We start from the raw sequence: 17,458 nt of genomic DNA, 5'->3' as shown, positions 1-17,458 counted from the left end.
CAGTTAAAAACACAAAGTTAGAGTTTGAAAGTCAAGCTTGTTTTTGACAGAAGTACTTTGTTACTCTTCTGAGTCTAAGATGAACAGTCCAGGAGTTTTCATTAGGACGTGTTTTATTCCGTTATACTGATTCATTTATCTCCATTATTCATTCAACGATCTACATGTCCATACATAATGTTGGCTGTTTAGATCTGAGCAAAAGCCAAGAAAGCTCAGATGGGGATTGTAACATGTATTTGCAGATTTGTTTTGAGTTGATGAGTTTGGATGATCAGGATTCCCAAATGTAACTTGTACAAATTTTTAAAAAAAATACAGGTGATGCCAAGCAGGTTGTGCAGCGAATGTGCAGAGAGATGTAGCATCAGTGTTTCAGGAGGAACTCCTTTACAACATAACCAGGAAAGGACGTAAGTTTAGTGGAAGGGAGGTGGGTGGAGGGAAAGACCTATAAGGAATGTCTGAGATAGATGGGAAGTTACCTGATGTAGATGGGTGTGCTACTAACTAAGAGAGGTTAAGGTGAATGTTTGTTGATCGTGGCTTTTCTGACTGGAGAAGATGTTAATAGAGGGAAATGGTTGAGAAGAGAAGAAAAAACAAAACAATATAATGCTGGAACTGGGGTAAAGCTCTGTACTTGGAATCTAAGTGGAACAAAAGGCTGGAAATACAGTTCACACAACATCTGTGGAGAAAGAAGATGGAGTCATTGGCGCGGGTTGGAGATACCGAACTACAGGTTGTGGAATCTTTACATTCAGTCCCGATGAAGGGTCTCAGCCCGAAAATGTGATTGTCCATTTCACTCCACAGATCTGCCTGAACTGCTGACCTGCTGAGCTCCCCTAACTTCCTCCAGATTTCTTATTATGTTTCTCAATTCCAACAGTCTCTGTGGTCTCAGTTCTTAAAGGGAGTTGAGAAACCAATTTCCCCCGGGATCAATAAAGTATGACTATGACTATGAGTTTAAACTTGAACTGCAGCATCAATCAACCTTCCACCCCACATTGGCTCCAGGTTTGTTTCAGTCATGTGGGGTGGGTTGGCCAATCATTGTTGCTCATTGGTTAGTAAAACATTTTGGAAATTCAAGTGAAAGGGATTATTATGTCATCTGGAAGGGGCACTATTCTCCTTCCCCAGCCTCTTCCCTAAGACAGAAAATAAGATGGATGTGGCAAGGCTCCGAAGTTATTGGACGATGCGAATATAAGAGTGGAATTTATATTGATCTGGGTGAAGATCCAACGTGACAGTGGGTCCTGAACAGCCTCTCACTTTCTTGGAATCAACTTTTGTTTCACACCATTTGTTCTCGTAGCTGGAACAGAGAGAATAGTTGAGATCATGAGAGCAGAAACTGGAATCTGGAGCAAAAACCAAAATACTGGAGAATGTAGTGGGTCAGGCGGCACCTGTGGAGGAAAATGGGCAGGAATCATTTCTGCTTGAGATCCTTTAAAGGGTTTCGACCTGAAATGTACACCATCTGTTTCCCTCTACAGATACTGCCTGACTCAGAGCTCTTCCACATTACTTGTTCTTTCCTGACAATAATGTTGACCTTCATATACAATAATTAAAAAAAAACACATTACCAGTACGTTTCAGAATGGAAGACCGAGCATCACCCAAGGGTTTGGAAGAACTAAGAAACATAAAAGGCACTAATTTTTAGAAGCATTTTTTGAGGCAAGTAGAAATTGAAGAACGGTTATTACAAGTTAATGCTCATAAGGAAAGCTTTTGAGATGTATATAAACTAAAGCTAAATTCAGCGAACTGATTAAATGTATTCCTTTGAGCATCTCCTAGCCATTGATTCTCAGCTCGATGCTGATACATGAAACTCGGCTTCATTTGATTGCTTCTATCAGTTGCAAATACCATGACGGAGCCTTGAAAGACTTCTGCAAAAACAGAAATATTTTTTCTGCCATCTGGATAAACATTTGAATCACTCTATCTGTGAATTCAGTGTATTCTTGATTGCTTGCGCCATTTCCTTTACAAACAAGTTAGGCCTAGTCCTATCAGAGTGTATTCAGCTGTCATCACAGCTTGTCACGTTCCTATTGATGGTTATTCAATAGAAGAAATTTCTTTTTCATATCTCATGAAAGAATCAAAGCAATTCAAAAATTGCTCAATTGCTATTTTGCATCATTGGAACCTCCATTTATTATTGTGTGAATTTGTCATTGTGCTCTCTATCTCCATAATGAGGGTTTGACATTATATTTTGACCCATTTCAAACTTGGCTAGCCTTGCAACTCTGTCTATTTTTTTTCGCACACGTCATTCCTAATGTCCCTTACAATCCATCTTGTCCACACATTAAAATACCGTTACCATTTGTAGGAACTTTCAGTGCATGAGTTCCCAAGTCCTGAAGTTCTCGAAGGCAATATGGAAATTCAAGAATTTCAAATGCCCCATCCAAAATCTGTCAGGTTTATATGATGGAAGACCCAAAATAACAATTGTCCATTTCTGTCCATAGATGCTGCCTGACCAGTTGAGTTCAAAGCTTGACTAGCTGAGTTCCTCCCGTGCCTTGTGTGTGACCCAGTAATTGTAAGTCGGGTCACCTTGTCAGAGTCTGCTGTGGTAAATTTTTTTTTAATCTATTATGATTATAAAATAAAAGCATTTGTGATTCTGGAAGCCAAATACACAATTGTTAGTCATCTTGATAACAGAATCACCCATCTTTGCATTCGAGTAGGGATCATGGTTGTAATTGCTAATTCTGGATCTATAATAACTAGCAGGCATTTATGAGTTTCTCAAAAGGAACTAGGGAAACGATTTCATTACTGAAATGATGCTTGTTTTTCCCATCTGCACACAATTCTATTTGCTTGTATTGTAAGTATAATACATGAATTTTGTTGACTTCTCTTGGCTATCATCCATAATGCAATCTTAAATGTCCTAGAAATGACAAAATCTGTTAGCAGGGATTTGTTGCTTAAGCTCTGTTTGTATAAGTTTATACTCTGTTGAATCTTCATTCCATCTCTATTTTTCATTCTGTTACAGCAGCTGGTGTGTGTGTGTGCCCTTGCTAAATCTGATAATTTTGAACATCACCAAAAAGGATCTGAGATTTGCCTCTTTTCCTGGCATCTTCACTTTCACAATGGCTCCATTTTCATCACTAATTGGCTGTAAAACATGTTTAATCAGAGGTGGCCAGCTTCTGGTTCTACAAAATGTCTTTTTATTCCATTTCAGTTTCATATTATGGTAGCATAATTGTAAGAAAATCATGATTGTCTCCATTAGAAAGGGCAAGGAGGAGTTCCTCCTGTTTACCTAGGCAGCAGTTTATGATGAGCAGGGACAAGTTAATTACTGACTGGAATATATTTAATGACAACTTAATTCTGATTTGCAATTTTGTTTAACACACAAAGTCCCTCATATTTATAGTGAGGTAATGTTGACTCTATAGTTTAATTGAGCATCTGTGTATATCTAAATGTGTGAACAGCAAGACTTCTGCCAGTTCTACACAGAAGTCTTGAGAGACGAGTAATGGGTATTGTTCATCATTGACTGCCTGATTTGAAGATCAGTCTGTGTAATCTAATTGTTTTACCTGCCATGGGAAACACTACTAATGGGGTTGCACATTCTCTTTGAGTCATTTTTAATAACTCCACTTCAGCTTGTCTAGTTCTTTTTCTACTTGACAGTTCAGCAATTAATGGCAGTGGTGAATGTTTACACTAAGAACATAAAATAATAATAGCAGGAGTTGGCCATGCGTTTTCTCAAGCCTGCTCTGTCATTCATCAAGTTTGGTCTGACCTTTTATCTCAGTACCACTTTCCAGCACTATCCCCATGTTGTTTGATTCCCTAAATACCCAGAACTTTCCCAACCTCTTTTTTTCTGTATACAAATGCTGTGTACCACAGTCCTCTGGGGTAAAGCATTCTGGAGGGAAAAAAAAATCCTACTCATTTCAGTCCTGAACAGCTTGCTCATTCAGATTCTATACTCCCTTGCCTTCAACTCCTCAACAAGGGGAAACAACTTCCCTGCATTTAGACTATCAAGTCTTTAAGAATTTTATATGTTTTAATGAGATTTCCTTTTCTTGACTTGAGAATGTAGTCTCTGTCTATCTATCACTCATAGGCAATCCTACCAGCTCAGGAATCAGAGCATCTTTGCTGTGCCCTGTTGGTGGCAATGTCTTGGTTAGGGAGAACAAAAACATACGTGCCCCAGGTGGGGTTCTCATCAACAGCCTATGCAATTGCAATATAACTTCCTTACTCCTACATTCAAATCCTGTCATAATAAAGGCTAACATACTATTTGACCTCATATTTGCTTGCTGTACATGCCTCTTGATCTTAAATAACTTCAGTACAAGGACACCCAGGTGCCTGTGAATATCAACACAACCCAATCTCTCACTATTTAATAACATGTTGCTTCTGTTACTTGAACAACCTCATATTTTTACACGTTGCATTCGCCATATTCTTGCCCACTTGCTCAATCTATTCCATTGATTCTTACTTGTATTCTCAGCCAAGTTCACAGGAGTGAACATCACCAATAGTCTCTCCAGTCCAAGAAAGTTCATCAATGCCCCTTCTTCCTCAGGAGGTTAAAGAAATTTGTCATGTCGCAGTCTCCCTTACCAAATTTTTTCAGTGCAAATATAAAGCTTCCTATCCAAATGCATTACAGCTGGGTAGTGCAACTGTTTTGCCTGTGACTACAAGAAACTGCAGAGTTGTGGGCACAGCTCAGCACGTCACAAAAATACACGGAGTCTGCCTATACTTCTTGTGGGCATTCTTTTTTTCTTCTTCTTCTTCCATTGGTGAGAAGATAACACTGGCTCAAGGACAGCCTGTACCATGCTGTTATGAGAGTATTGAATGCTTTGTAGTCTGATAAGATGGACTCTTGATCTCACAATCTACCTCATTATGAAGTAGATTGCACTTTATTGTTTGAGTGCACTACTCTTTATCTGTAATGGCTATGCTTTATTCTGCCTTGTTACAGTTTACCTTGTACTGCCTTAATGCTCTGTGAAATAAATGGATTGGTATAAATAGTATGCAAGGTTTTCACTGTACCTCAGTACATGTGCAATAATTAACCAATTACAATTCCATACACACAATTCCACCAAGTTTAGTTTTGTCTGACAACTTGGAAACATGATCTTTGATTCCTTCATCTATATGTTGATACAAATTGTGAAAAGCTGGAGCCCAGCCACTAATCTTGTCATTTCTGTTGGACACAGTCTGCTGACCTGAAAGCAATCCATTTATTCCCTCGCTGTTTCCCATACAGTGTCTAGTTTTTGATTTTTCTCAGGATGTGCCAGGCCTTATCGAAAACCTTCTGAAAATCCAAGTACACCACATCCACTGGTTCCCCCCTTATCAATTCTACAAGTCACATCCTCAGTGATCACCAGTAGGTTGGTCAAATATGACTTTCCTTTCACAAATCCACATTGCCTCTGGTCAATTGACTGTTGTTTTCAAGATGTTCTGTTATTATATCCTTCATAACAGATTCATGAGGCTCACAGGTTTCTCTCTCCTTTCTTGAACACTGGGACTTCATTTGCTACTTTCCATTCCACAGGATCAATTCCAGAATCAATAAAATTTTGGAAGGTAATAACCAGATCATCCATTATCCTTAAGGTTACAATTTGTTTTTTTTTCAAAACCCAAGGATTTATATCATTGGGTCCTTGGGAGTTATCAGCTGACTAACTTCTCCAGCCTATTTCTGACGTGCTTATTTTCCTCCTGTTCTCTGTTCTTGCTGGACACTCGGTTCTCTGAAAATTGCAAATTTTGTGTGTCTTCTGTAAAAGTATATAGTCTGTTACTTTTCTTATCCCTCACTATAAATTCTCCTGTGTCTATTTGTAATGGTTCCTTTTTTGCTTTTTCATTTTCATTTATGTATGAGTGGTGATAGATAAGTTTGTGGTTTGAGGTAGGAGTCAATTTTAGAAAACCTAGCACATTTATTTTTCAACATAGTCTCCTCCTACATTTACACAATTAGTCCAGTGGTCGTGGAGCATACGGATCCCTTCTTTGTAGAAGTGGTCCACAGCAGGGGTGATTGATAAGTTTGTGGCCTAAGGTAGAAGGAGATGAGTTATTAACTTCAAACTTTCTGCATTATCACTCAGAGTTGAACTGCACGTGCATGTAACGAGAGCATCTTGGACCTCCAGGTGGTCTGCAGCGGGGGTGATAAGTTTGTGGCCTAAGGTAGAAGGAGATGAGTTATACAGCTCTCGTTACATGCACATGCAGTTCAACTCTTTGAGTGATTATGCAGAAAGCTTGAAGTTAATAACTCATCTCCTTCTACCCTAGGCTACGAGCTTATCAATCACCCCTGCTGTGGACCACTTCTGGAGGTCCAAGACGCCGACTTCTACAATGAAGGGATCCGTATGCTCCACGACCGCTGGACTAAGTGTGTAAATGTAGGAAAAATAAATGTGCTAGGTTTTCTAAAATCGACTTGTTCTACCTTAGGCCACGAACTTATCAATCACCCCTCGTATAAAAGCTCTTAAAGTTTCTCTAGTCTATTCTCATACTCCATCTTGACTTTCTTTATCAATTACTTTGCCTTTGCCAAGTACTAAAAGCTCCTATTCCTGAAATCTACTGTTATTTCTGGTAAAGTTTTTCTTTAGATTTAGCCTTTTATTTAACCATCATCATATCTTTCATTTTATTCTCCCGGGCAGAGCCATAACACTGTCCGTAACTGTTCATAATCTTAACAGTTTGCAAGTCATAAATGTAGCGGCCACGATGCTCCCACATGGCAGAAGATCCTTGCAGCCCCACAGTAGCCGGCAGATCTGTCTCAACGGTCTCCAAGTGATGGTTTGTATGTATGGGCAGTACGCAAGTCTGGCGCTCATACTCTGGGGAGAACCCGTACTGGTTTGATATCTTTAATTTGCTTATACTGGTCTACAGGCTACTTGCAACCCGTATTACCAGTATAGGCAAGTTAAAGATTTTTTTCATATTTGTACATGTGTTTTTGAGTGTAATTTTACAGTGGGTACCAAACAAAACTTTCCTGCTGAATTTGTCGTATTAGCAAATCTTCCTTTGATAATATCAGTTATTTTGTGCTGTCATCTGCAACCAACAGCATTTCTAATTTTTGCCACTGTAGTACAATCTGAGACTTCTGAGACCTAGTTCCTTCAGTACTTTTGGATGTATCTTGGAACTTAAATGAAAGTGGCCAAATTACCTGCAGCTATCTCTAACAGGTCTATTTGCTGCTGTAACAATGTTGATTTTTATTGGCTGGGTATTGATCTGTGATTTTATTTTGAAATAACATTTCCACTCGAGGCATAAGACTCTATAAGAGTCGAATTCTACCCGCTCCAAATTGACTACAATAGACTCCATTTCTATTGGACTCATTCCCTGTTGTATAAATTTCCTTGGCCACATCCTTAACTTACTGGTAGTTAATTGCTTTGGGGTTGAATTAGCATGCCAGAACACACATTTCACCTTCTCACATATATAGTATGTCAACGTTCTTTAAAAAAAACTGTCTACTGTACATAACTCCCTTTGCATTTGAACCAAGTGTCTACACAGTCATGTGATGCTGGCTTTGTTTCAAGAGCTGCTGTCTTCTGACTATAAATTACTATCATGTTTGTGCCAGGTAATGGATGAAATCCCTTGACACTTTTGCAGCAATTTTTAGAGTTTGCAATTTTGCAAGCTGGGTCAGCCATAAGACTCCACATCCTTAATAATTTGGACTTAATCCCTTCACCTACGAACAATATACAATTTACAAATCTGTCCTGCAATATATGGTTTAAGAATTCCATCAAAATTGCAATAACAGGATAAATCCTTTAGTAGCTGCTTCTGCTTTTTGATTTCTTTGTGTGCAACTTGTAACTTTCTGCTATCTTGAATGGTTCTGGATTAACATAATCCTTCAATTTCTGCACGATTTGAGTGAAACGTCTTTGGTATTTCGTTGGTCTATCAGATTAATAGGCGTGTGGTAGGGATCCAAGCTGATCTCTTTTCATCTGTTGGTATTCTGGCCCTGTGCATTTTCAAAGCAATATTTTGGTTCCAAATTATTGCCAACAGTAAGGAGCATTTCAGTATTTCATGCTGTAAGTGCCTCATGTGCTCAAATGAAAACTCAGACTATTTATTCACCCCCCCCCCCCCCCGAGTTTAAGCAGCTAGTTTGTCCTGTTTCCCATCTAACCGGTGACACTGGAACAGAAAACAAACTGCCGAGGGAGCTCGGTGGGTTGAGCAGCATCAGTGAGGGACAAGGGTACTGTTGACATTTTGGGTCTAGACCCTGCATCAAGACAGAGTGGAGAGGGAGGGTGGCCAGTACAAAAGAGGAGGAGAGCTGAGACATGATATGTAGATTGAGGAGGGATGATGCCTCTGCATTCAAGGCTGCACACAATGTCCAGTTCTCCTGTGTTTATTTCTTCTGTAATCAGCGTATCTCTGATAGCAACACCTCCCACTAGTACCTTTTCAATTGCCATTGTCTGAGCACTAGATGTCTGTTCAATGACTCTGTGCCCAGAAAATTTAGAAATGCTCCAGAAAATGTATTGTCCCTGCCTGTGAAGATTTGAGATGAGTAATGCCAATTAGCCATGCTTGGTATGTGTTTTGAAGTGTTACTTCAAACTGCCAACTCTGTTCTGTAGCCAATACACTTTGATTCTTCTGACTGGCTTCATTGTCAGTGGTAGTGTTTTGGGAGGAACCTGTGAGCCACTAGTGTGCTGGTAAACAGGCACACACAAACACCCGCACAGGCCCACACCATTCACAAACCTTAAATCCTACTGGATTTTCCATCCCCTTGTTTCAGTTCCCTCCTCCTGTTTGGGTATCAGCTCAGGGTCTGTTATTTATTTATTTATTGAGATACAGCGCAAAGTAGTCCTTTCTGTACCTTCGACTCTCGATTTAACCCTAGCCTGATCATGGAACAATGTACAATGACCAATTAACCTACCAATTGGTACATTCTTGGACTGTGGGAGGAAACCAGAGCACCCGGAGGAAACCCACGCGGTCATGGGGAGAAGGTGCAAACTCCCTACAGGCAACGGTGGGCATTGAACCCCGGTTGTTGGTACTGTAAAGCGTTGTACTAACCTCTACGTTAACATGCTGTTATTGTCGGCAAATTTAAGTTATAAAACATTCAAAGCAACCCAAGCACTGGCAGTGTCTGCTCACCAACAAGTTTTCAACCAAATCTATGGACAAACTTAACAAACCAGTCCCAAACATGAATTTAAGTCATTTCATACCGACTGGGTTACAGATATGCCATTTGCTTCCCTTTAATGCTTATTGAATGAAAAATGAATAAATTGACGCATATAATGATCCCGTGTGTGTTTCTGATTATAGGACAAAATTAGTTTTTGGCTTGAATGTGATTTGACTTTGAATATTCTAGGAAGGCATTGAGTGCTGAAATTTAGAATGAATCAGACCTGATGGTCATAATTTCTAATGTCAGAGCCTTGGGGAAGAAGCTTTCATAAAGTTAATAAACTGCTGAATACATTCCTTCAGTTCTCCCTATCTGTCCATATTCCATGGTCCACATGGATATTTGAAGGCTCCATTTGAGCTTTGGTAGATTTAGTAGTGGAGCACATTATTGCTGGGATTGCAACAAAGGAAAGAGAGGATATCCTTGGAGCCAATTTTGCCATTCATTCAATCAAATCAGAGCTAATCTGTATAATATGTACATTATGTGCTATTATTTTATGACTCTTGATATCCTTAATCAGTTCTTCAACAGTCTAGCTCTAGTTTTAAATTTGTGTCCTTTTGTTTTGACTACTCCAACAGAGGAAATAGTTTCTGCCTGCTCAATTATTTTATTCTGCATTAATGTCTTAGTTGAAACTCTACTTAATCTGAATCAGTTTAATTATTGTACCATTCCACTAACTTGTGTAAATATCTTTGCCCAGACCCCCCTCTAATTTTTTTTTTCAGCTGTGCAGACCGAACATTGTCCGGAACAGGAAATTTTTACACGGCCCAAAAACTGCGGCTTAGTGAATGTTTAAATATTAAGAAAATTTGAGCTACATGGCAACAAAGGTTATGTGTGCAGGAGCCTTTCAGTTACTGCATTGCCACGCACCCATGTAGCTGAGAGCAGACGCTATCCATACCTCTTCTTAATTCTAGCTTCTTTCCATTTAGGTAATAGCCTGATATTTTTCCTTTGGCGCTAAATTAACATTTCTTCTATGTATAAAACCATGTGAGAAGATCATAAGATATAGGAGCAGAATTAGGCCATTCGGCCCATTGAGTCTGCACTGCCATTTCATAATGGTTGATCCATTATTCCTCTCAGCCCCAAGCTCCAGCCTTCTGTTTCACCTAGCTTGTGTTATGCGTCATGATCTTTGGAGTCAACTACCATCTAGTATTGTTGTCGTTCCTCTCCACGTTTTGTGGCGCATCAGGTGGTAATCTTGACGTTTCTTCAGAATTTATCTGATTTTTACAAGGCTGTGTTGCTAGCTCAGTGCTCAACCCAGCAGGGATGGAAAGCGTGCAGGGAGCTGGCCAGATTCGAACCTGAGACCAATCGCCTTGAAGCCCAGTGTGGATGCAATATACTGGCTGGCATCTTCTAGTGTACAGACCCATTATACTTGCTGCCCAACTTGTACCTCCTTATCAGATCCCAACACCAGGTCAATGAGATTTAATTTTAGTTACCAATCTCTAATGGAGAATCATATTGAATGTCTTCTGGAAACCACTAAGACTCAACCGCAGACCCCCCTCTCATTTATTATAGTGGTTACTTCACCAACAAAAAAAAATCAGCTAGTTTGGACACAACCTTAGAAATCCACACAGGATCTCAAATCAGTTCAACTTTATCAGCATGCTTATTCTCTCATTCCCTAATGATAGATTCCAGTTACTTCCCTGCAACAGATGTTAGACTAAAAGGCCTATAATTTCCTTGTTTATCTGTTTCACTCTTATTAAATAGTGGAGTGGCATTTGTAATTTTCCAATCCAAGGCAATAATTCATGAAATGCGAAATTTGCAAGAGAGTGCTAGGTAAATGGTAATTAAGGAGCACAGATTTCCTAATGTGATTCACTCATGCTGCTTTATTGTATTGAGGAGACTTATGACTCGAGGACAGTATTGGAGTCTGCTGGTCAGGGCCCATGCCTGTACATGGCCTCCTCTACTGCCATAATTAGAACAAACTCGGGTTGGAGGAACAACACGTCGTATTCCATATGGGTAGCCTCCAACCAGATGGCATGAATATTGATTTCTCTAACTTCCAGTCATTTCTTCCCCACCCTTCTCTTTTTTTCCATTCCCTATTCTGCTTATGTTATCACTCCTTTTCTTCTCCTCACCTGCCTATCATCTCCTCTGGTTTCCCTCCTCCTTCCCTTTTTTCCATAGTCCAGTATCCTCTTCTTTTCGATTCCTCATTCTTCATCCCTTTGCCTTTTCCACCGGTCCCCTCCTAGTTTCTTACTTCTTCCCCCACCCGCCCACTTTTCTCCTCACACCTATCACCTCCTAGCTTGTACACCTTCCCAAACCCCACCCACCTTATTCTGGCTTCTTCCCCTTCCTTTCCAGTCTTGATGAAGGGTGACAGCCCAAAATGTCGGCTGTTCATTCCATTCCATAGATGCTGTCTGACTTGCTGTGTTCCTCCAGGATTTTTAGGACGTTGCAGGAGATGACGTGTGGTTGTTCAAAAAGTCAAGCATTAGAAGCTCAGCTTTGGATTTAAAAAACTGTAGGTACTCGTTGTGTTCTGAAATGGAGAGTAGGAGATGATGATATATTGAGATTTGATTTCAACACATCAAAGGTAAAGGGGGCTTAAAGAAAATAAGGCAGGATATTGCTTTTATTTTTTTTTATTTATTGTGTTACGGAGTGGAATAGGCCCTTCCAGCCCTTTGAGCCTTGCCACCCAACAGCACCCATTTTAACCCTAGCCTAATCACGGGGACAATTTACAATGACCAATTAACTTACCAACCAATGCATCTTTGTGGGAGGAAACCAGAGCACCTGGTTTCATGGGGAGAACAGAAATTGAACCTGGGTGGTTGGTACTGTCGAGCATTGTGCTAACCACTACTCCACCATGCCTCCCTATCACAGAAGCAATAAATACGAAAGAATTAAAGGAATACAGTAGGAAAAAAAATAGTTGTGAGGAAGTGAAGTTGGCTGGAGACCAGAGAAAGGGAAAAAGAAACCTATTAGATGATCAACTGCTTGCATCCAGTTGGACAATCATGGTGTCAGTTGAAGAACTGTTCAACGCATAGCTAAAAATAATGTCAAAAAGCTTTTTGTAGGCCCAGTGGGTTCGATTTTCCTTTGGTGTATAAGGATGCATATAATGCATATCATTACTTCAAGAATGTACCCAAAATGCTTCCCAGCCAATGACATTCCTTTGCAATGCCTTCTCTGTTTTGCTCTAATAGATGTGCAACAGGTGAGACTTTTTTTGTGATGGATAAATATAGAACTAAATAAAATTATGTGGGGCATATATAGGGTGAAAGCATAATTCCCCGCTCCCCACCCCCCACCCCCCACCCCCAGGGAAGGAGAATCAAAAACTAGAGGGCAAAGATTTAACGTGAGAGAGGGAAGATTTAAAAGGGATCTGAGGGACAACTTATTCAAATAGAAGGTGGCGAGTATATGGAATGAACTGCCAATGGAAGTGGTTGAGAGAGGTGCAATTACAACATTTAAGAGACACCTGGTCAGGTAGATGGGAGTGGAGAGACTTAGAGAGATTTGGGCAACATGGTAGGCATGGAGAAGTTGGGCCAAAAGGTCTCCTTCCATTCTGTTTTACTCTGATTGGATTGTGGTAAGTTACATTATGGAGTCATAGAAAAATGCAATACCGAAAGAGGCCTATCGGCTCACCTTCTCTGTGCCAAGTTATTTAAGCTGCCTCCTCCCTTCAACCTGCACCAGGACCATAGCCCTCCATACCCTTTCCATCCATGTACCTACCCAAACCTTTTAAATATTGAAATCAAGCTTGCATGCACCACTTGTGCTGGCAGCTCGTTCAACACTCTCACGACCCTCTGAGTGAAGTGAAGAAGTTCCCCTTATGTTTCCCTTAAACTTTTCACCTTTCACCCTTAACCCGTGATCTCTAGTTGTGGTCCCACCCAATCTCAGTGGAAAAACCCACTTGCATTCACCCTATCAATACCCTTCATAATCTTGTACACTTTTATCAAGGTTTCCCTCAATCTTCTACATTCCAAGGAATAAAGATCGAACCTATTCAATCTTTCCATGTAACTCAGGTCCTCCAAAGCAAGGTTATCTGTTTTAGTGATGCTGATTACAAGATAAAGTCAGAAGAAAGTGTGGAAATATCTACAATTTTACTCTATTTTCTTTGATCCCTATAATCATAGACATTAACAATGTGGGCTGTTCTTCCCTCATGAAACACCTTTGCTCCTTTTAGGTATGGCAATTTAAATCTCACTTCATTGCTGCAAGTATTTTTTGAGGCTGTGATGGGGTTTTTCATTCGTAGCAGGAATCTTAGCTCGTAAACTCAGATAAGTAGCTGGGATGTGGTTGAGATCAATAGTGGGCTGTTGAGGTCATGACTTACCCATGTCAAGAACATCTGAACCAACGCGCTTTTGAAACCAAGGCAGATAAATCAAAGTAAAAATGCAGGCTGGGATCAGTGTTCACAATGCCTGTCCATTTTTGTTTCTCAGGATGTGAAAACATTTTTTAGAAAATGAGCAAAAAAAAGTTTAACTGGGTCTAAATGAGAAATTGATTTCCCAATGAGTTTGAATCTGCATTTAATTAAATGAATTGCACTTGAAACAGTAGCAAATGCAGAGGCCCTCGGGAGCTGATGAACCTTGTGAATTAACTGGACTATTATCAAGACTGAGGCCTCAATTCTATTCCTTTCAATTGTGCCAACATGCAGGCAAGTCGTGATGTATCTGATCCATTACCTGGGTCAGTGCTCTTGATGAGACTATTTTTTTGCAATTGACAAATTCACATGAGATTGAATTGTGGCAAATTACATTATAACGCATATAATTTAGCCACATGAAGCTATGAATAGTCTGCCCTAAGGCAGGAACCCACAGCATACGATGCTAAAATAGCGGGAGAAAAATACGAGGAGCTTATTAAACTCTGGGGAGAAAAAGGAATCTCATTTTGGAGAGGAATACCCGAAAAATGCAACTGATATAGTTAGAAGGCAATGTCCTATTCCACAAATACTTTGAATATAACTGCATTTCCTTATGCAATTGTGCAGCAAGCAACACATAAGATCTGAACATCTTAGTCTGGTCTTCTCACAGCTCTTGGGACATGGAGAAAGTCGACTGAGGTCTGTGTCCCTAATGTCCATACTGATTTTTGCTTTTAGAGTGGATTTGTGTCCACACTGTGTCAAGGATGAGGACATCATGGTTGCAGTCCCTTTTAAGGTTAAGTACAATGTTGACTTTCTACATAAGGACTTTAACAAAGCGATACCACGACAAAGCACTTCACACTTGAGCAATCAAAACAGAACTTGACTTGGAGTTATGAGTGCAGACATCAGGGAAAGTGAAGAGGTTATGTTTCATAGAATGTCTTAAAGGAAGAAAAGGAGCTAGAGAGGTGTAGCAAGGGAATTCCACTAAGGCTGTCACTGATGCTGTAAGTAAAAGAATGCACAAGAGGTTGGAATTGGTGAATTCTTGATGTTGAGGTTTATGTATAAAGAATAGTCAGCGGTCTGGGGGACAGAAGTGGCTATAAAGTAATACCTGAGGATATCATTGCTTCAGGAAAGTGAGGAGAGAGAAAGTAAGAGGTCAGGAAAGGAAGAAAAATATAAAAGTCTGATTGTGAGATACCCTTAAGTGATCATTATCAGAGAAAGAACAAAGTTTGAGGGGAGACTGGCATGATAAAGGAGTTGGGAAATTGAAAGATCACATCACATGAATGCTCATCCTCTTAGATAGGAAAGCATCTTTCACACTACTCCCTTAGGCATTTACAACTGGCTTCAAATCACTAACCATGTGTACACATAGAACAATCCTAACTTGAATTATGAAGACAATTGCGCCTTCAGTGGACAATCTGTCTTCTTGTTTCAGCCACTTGTCTTTTGTTCTGATTAAATCTCCAACTAAATAATTAAACAGCCTCCAGGTGAATATTTGCAATTTACCTTTTTTACCTGCTGTTTGTAAAATTCCACATCCAAGCACAAATTCTTATGATAATGTATCAACATGTTCTAATTCTTAATGATATATGTGTATTAATATACTTTGTGCCCTCATTAAAAATGTGTTACAGTGAATCAAAAAGACTAAATACTCAATTTATATTCCATATTCTTGGACCATTCCCCAGATAGCGCATTGTATATCATTTGGTTTTATTTGGTTTATAGCAGCATTGCCGCTAATTTTCTTGTACAGGTCCTCTTTCCCCAATGTTTGCAAGCCTCTCTACTGCTGCCAGTGGTGCACTTTAAAGTGAATGATTAAATACCTCTCCAGTTTCTCAGAGTTATGAAGAGGGTGGTAAGGGACCTTTGGAAGTCTTGCACCAAGCTTAAAAATGAACGTCTCCTCCAGTGTTGCTTATTTCCATTGTTTTATTTTAAACCTCCCTCTTTGGTGATCCAGCTTCATTGTGAATTATTTAAAGCTGCTCGGTCCACCTTCTCATTTTTACTTATTTCGAGATACAGCATGGGAACAGGTCCTTCTGGCCCAACGAGCCCATGCTGCCCCATGACTAATTAACCTATGTCTTTGGAATATGTGAGGTCATGGAGAGTACATACCAACTCCTTATGGACAGCGCCGGGAATCGAACCCAGGTCGCTAGTGCTGTAATTACATTAAGCTAAGCGCTGCACTCCCATGCCAGCTTTCTCTATAAGTATTCTCTTTCTCTTTTAAGTATTCTGCTTTTAATTGTTGTCTGGAATTCACTGCATGAGAAGTTGGTGGAAGAAGAACCAATAGCAACTATGGAGATAAAAATGGATAAAACATAAAAGGAGGATTTGCAGAGCAGTAGAGTGAGGTTGCCTTTCAATGGTTGTTCTACTGAGACTGCATTAGTTGCATTATGTATATATAAATTTAAACATTTATGTGATGTACTGGCGTGACATGGTCAGGTTTTATGACCTATCTTTGTTTGCTATTGAGAAGTTGGTGGTGAGCTATTGTGATGAAGTGCTTGGAGAGTTTGGTCATGGTTGGAATTTACTCCTGCCTGAACAAGCACCTGGGCCTGCCTGCAATTTGCCTACCACCACAACAGGTCTACGATGGACACTATCTCATTGGCTCTTCACATGGCTTTGGAGCATCTCGAAAACAGTAATCAGCCTGCCTTTTATCAATTACAACTCAGGATTCAACACCAACATCCCCTCAGTACTAATCAATAAACTTCAAATCCAGGGCCTCTGTACTCTCTCTGCAACTGGATCCTTGACTTCCTTGTTGGGAGACCACAGTTAGTGTGGATCGGTAATATCTTCTGACTGATAATCAACAGGCGCACACCTCAAGAACGCGTGCTTAGCCTACTGCTCTATTCTCTCTACCTTCATGAGTTTTTGGCTTGGCCATGGCTCAAGCACCATTTACAAAATCACTGGTGTTGGTGACAAGGAGGTACACAAGGTTGAGGTAGATTGGCTGGTTGAGTGGATTTGCAACAATAACCTTGCAGTCAATGTCAGCAAGATCAAGGAATTGTTTCTGGACTTTCCGAAAGGGATGTTCCGAGAACACTCATTAATCCTCACTAAGGGGTCAGTGGTGAAAAAGATTCAGATTCCTGGGTGCCAGCATCGCTGAGGATCTATCCCGGGCTCAACACTTTGATGCATCACAAAGAAGGCATGACAGCTGTTTTATTCCAGTAGATGTTAGAAGAGATTTGGTGTGTCACCAAAGACTAGCAAATTTCTGCAGATGTATGGTAGAGAACATTCTGACTGATTGTATCACCACCCGGTATGCAAGCTCCAATGAGCAGGATTGAAAGAGGCTGCTGAGGGTTGTCGACTCAGCTCCATCATTTGCACAACCTTCATCACCACTGTGGACATCTTTAAAAGGCAGTGCCTCCATCATTAAGGGCCCTTACCAGTTTAATGATCCCTCTCCTCATTATTACCATCAGGGAGGAGGTGTTCGTCCATTGTCGACGTTGATGAGGACCTTGACACTGTTATGATGTGTCGAGACTAGCGCGTGATGTGTATTTAAGTGAAGG

Source organism: Mobula hypostoma, chromosome 25 (assembly GCF_963921235.1).
Source record: "Mobula hypostoma chromosome 25, sMobHyp1.1, whole genome shotgun sequence".
Classification (NCBI taxonomy): Eukaryota; Metazoa; Chordata; class Chondrichthyes; order Myliobatiformes; family Myliobatidae; genus Mobula; species Mobula hypostoma.
Note: the sequence above shows the minus strand (reverse complement) of the source record.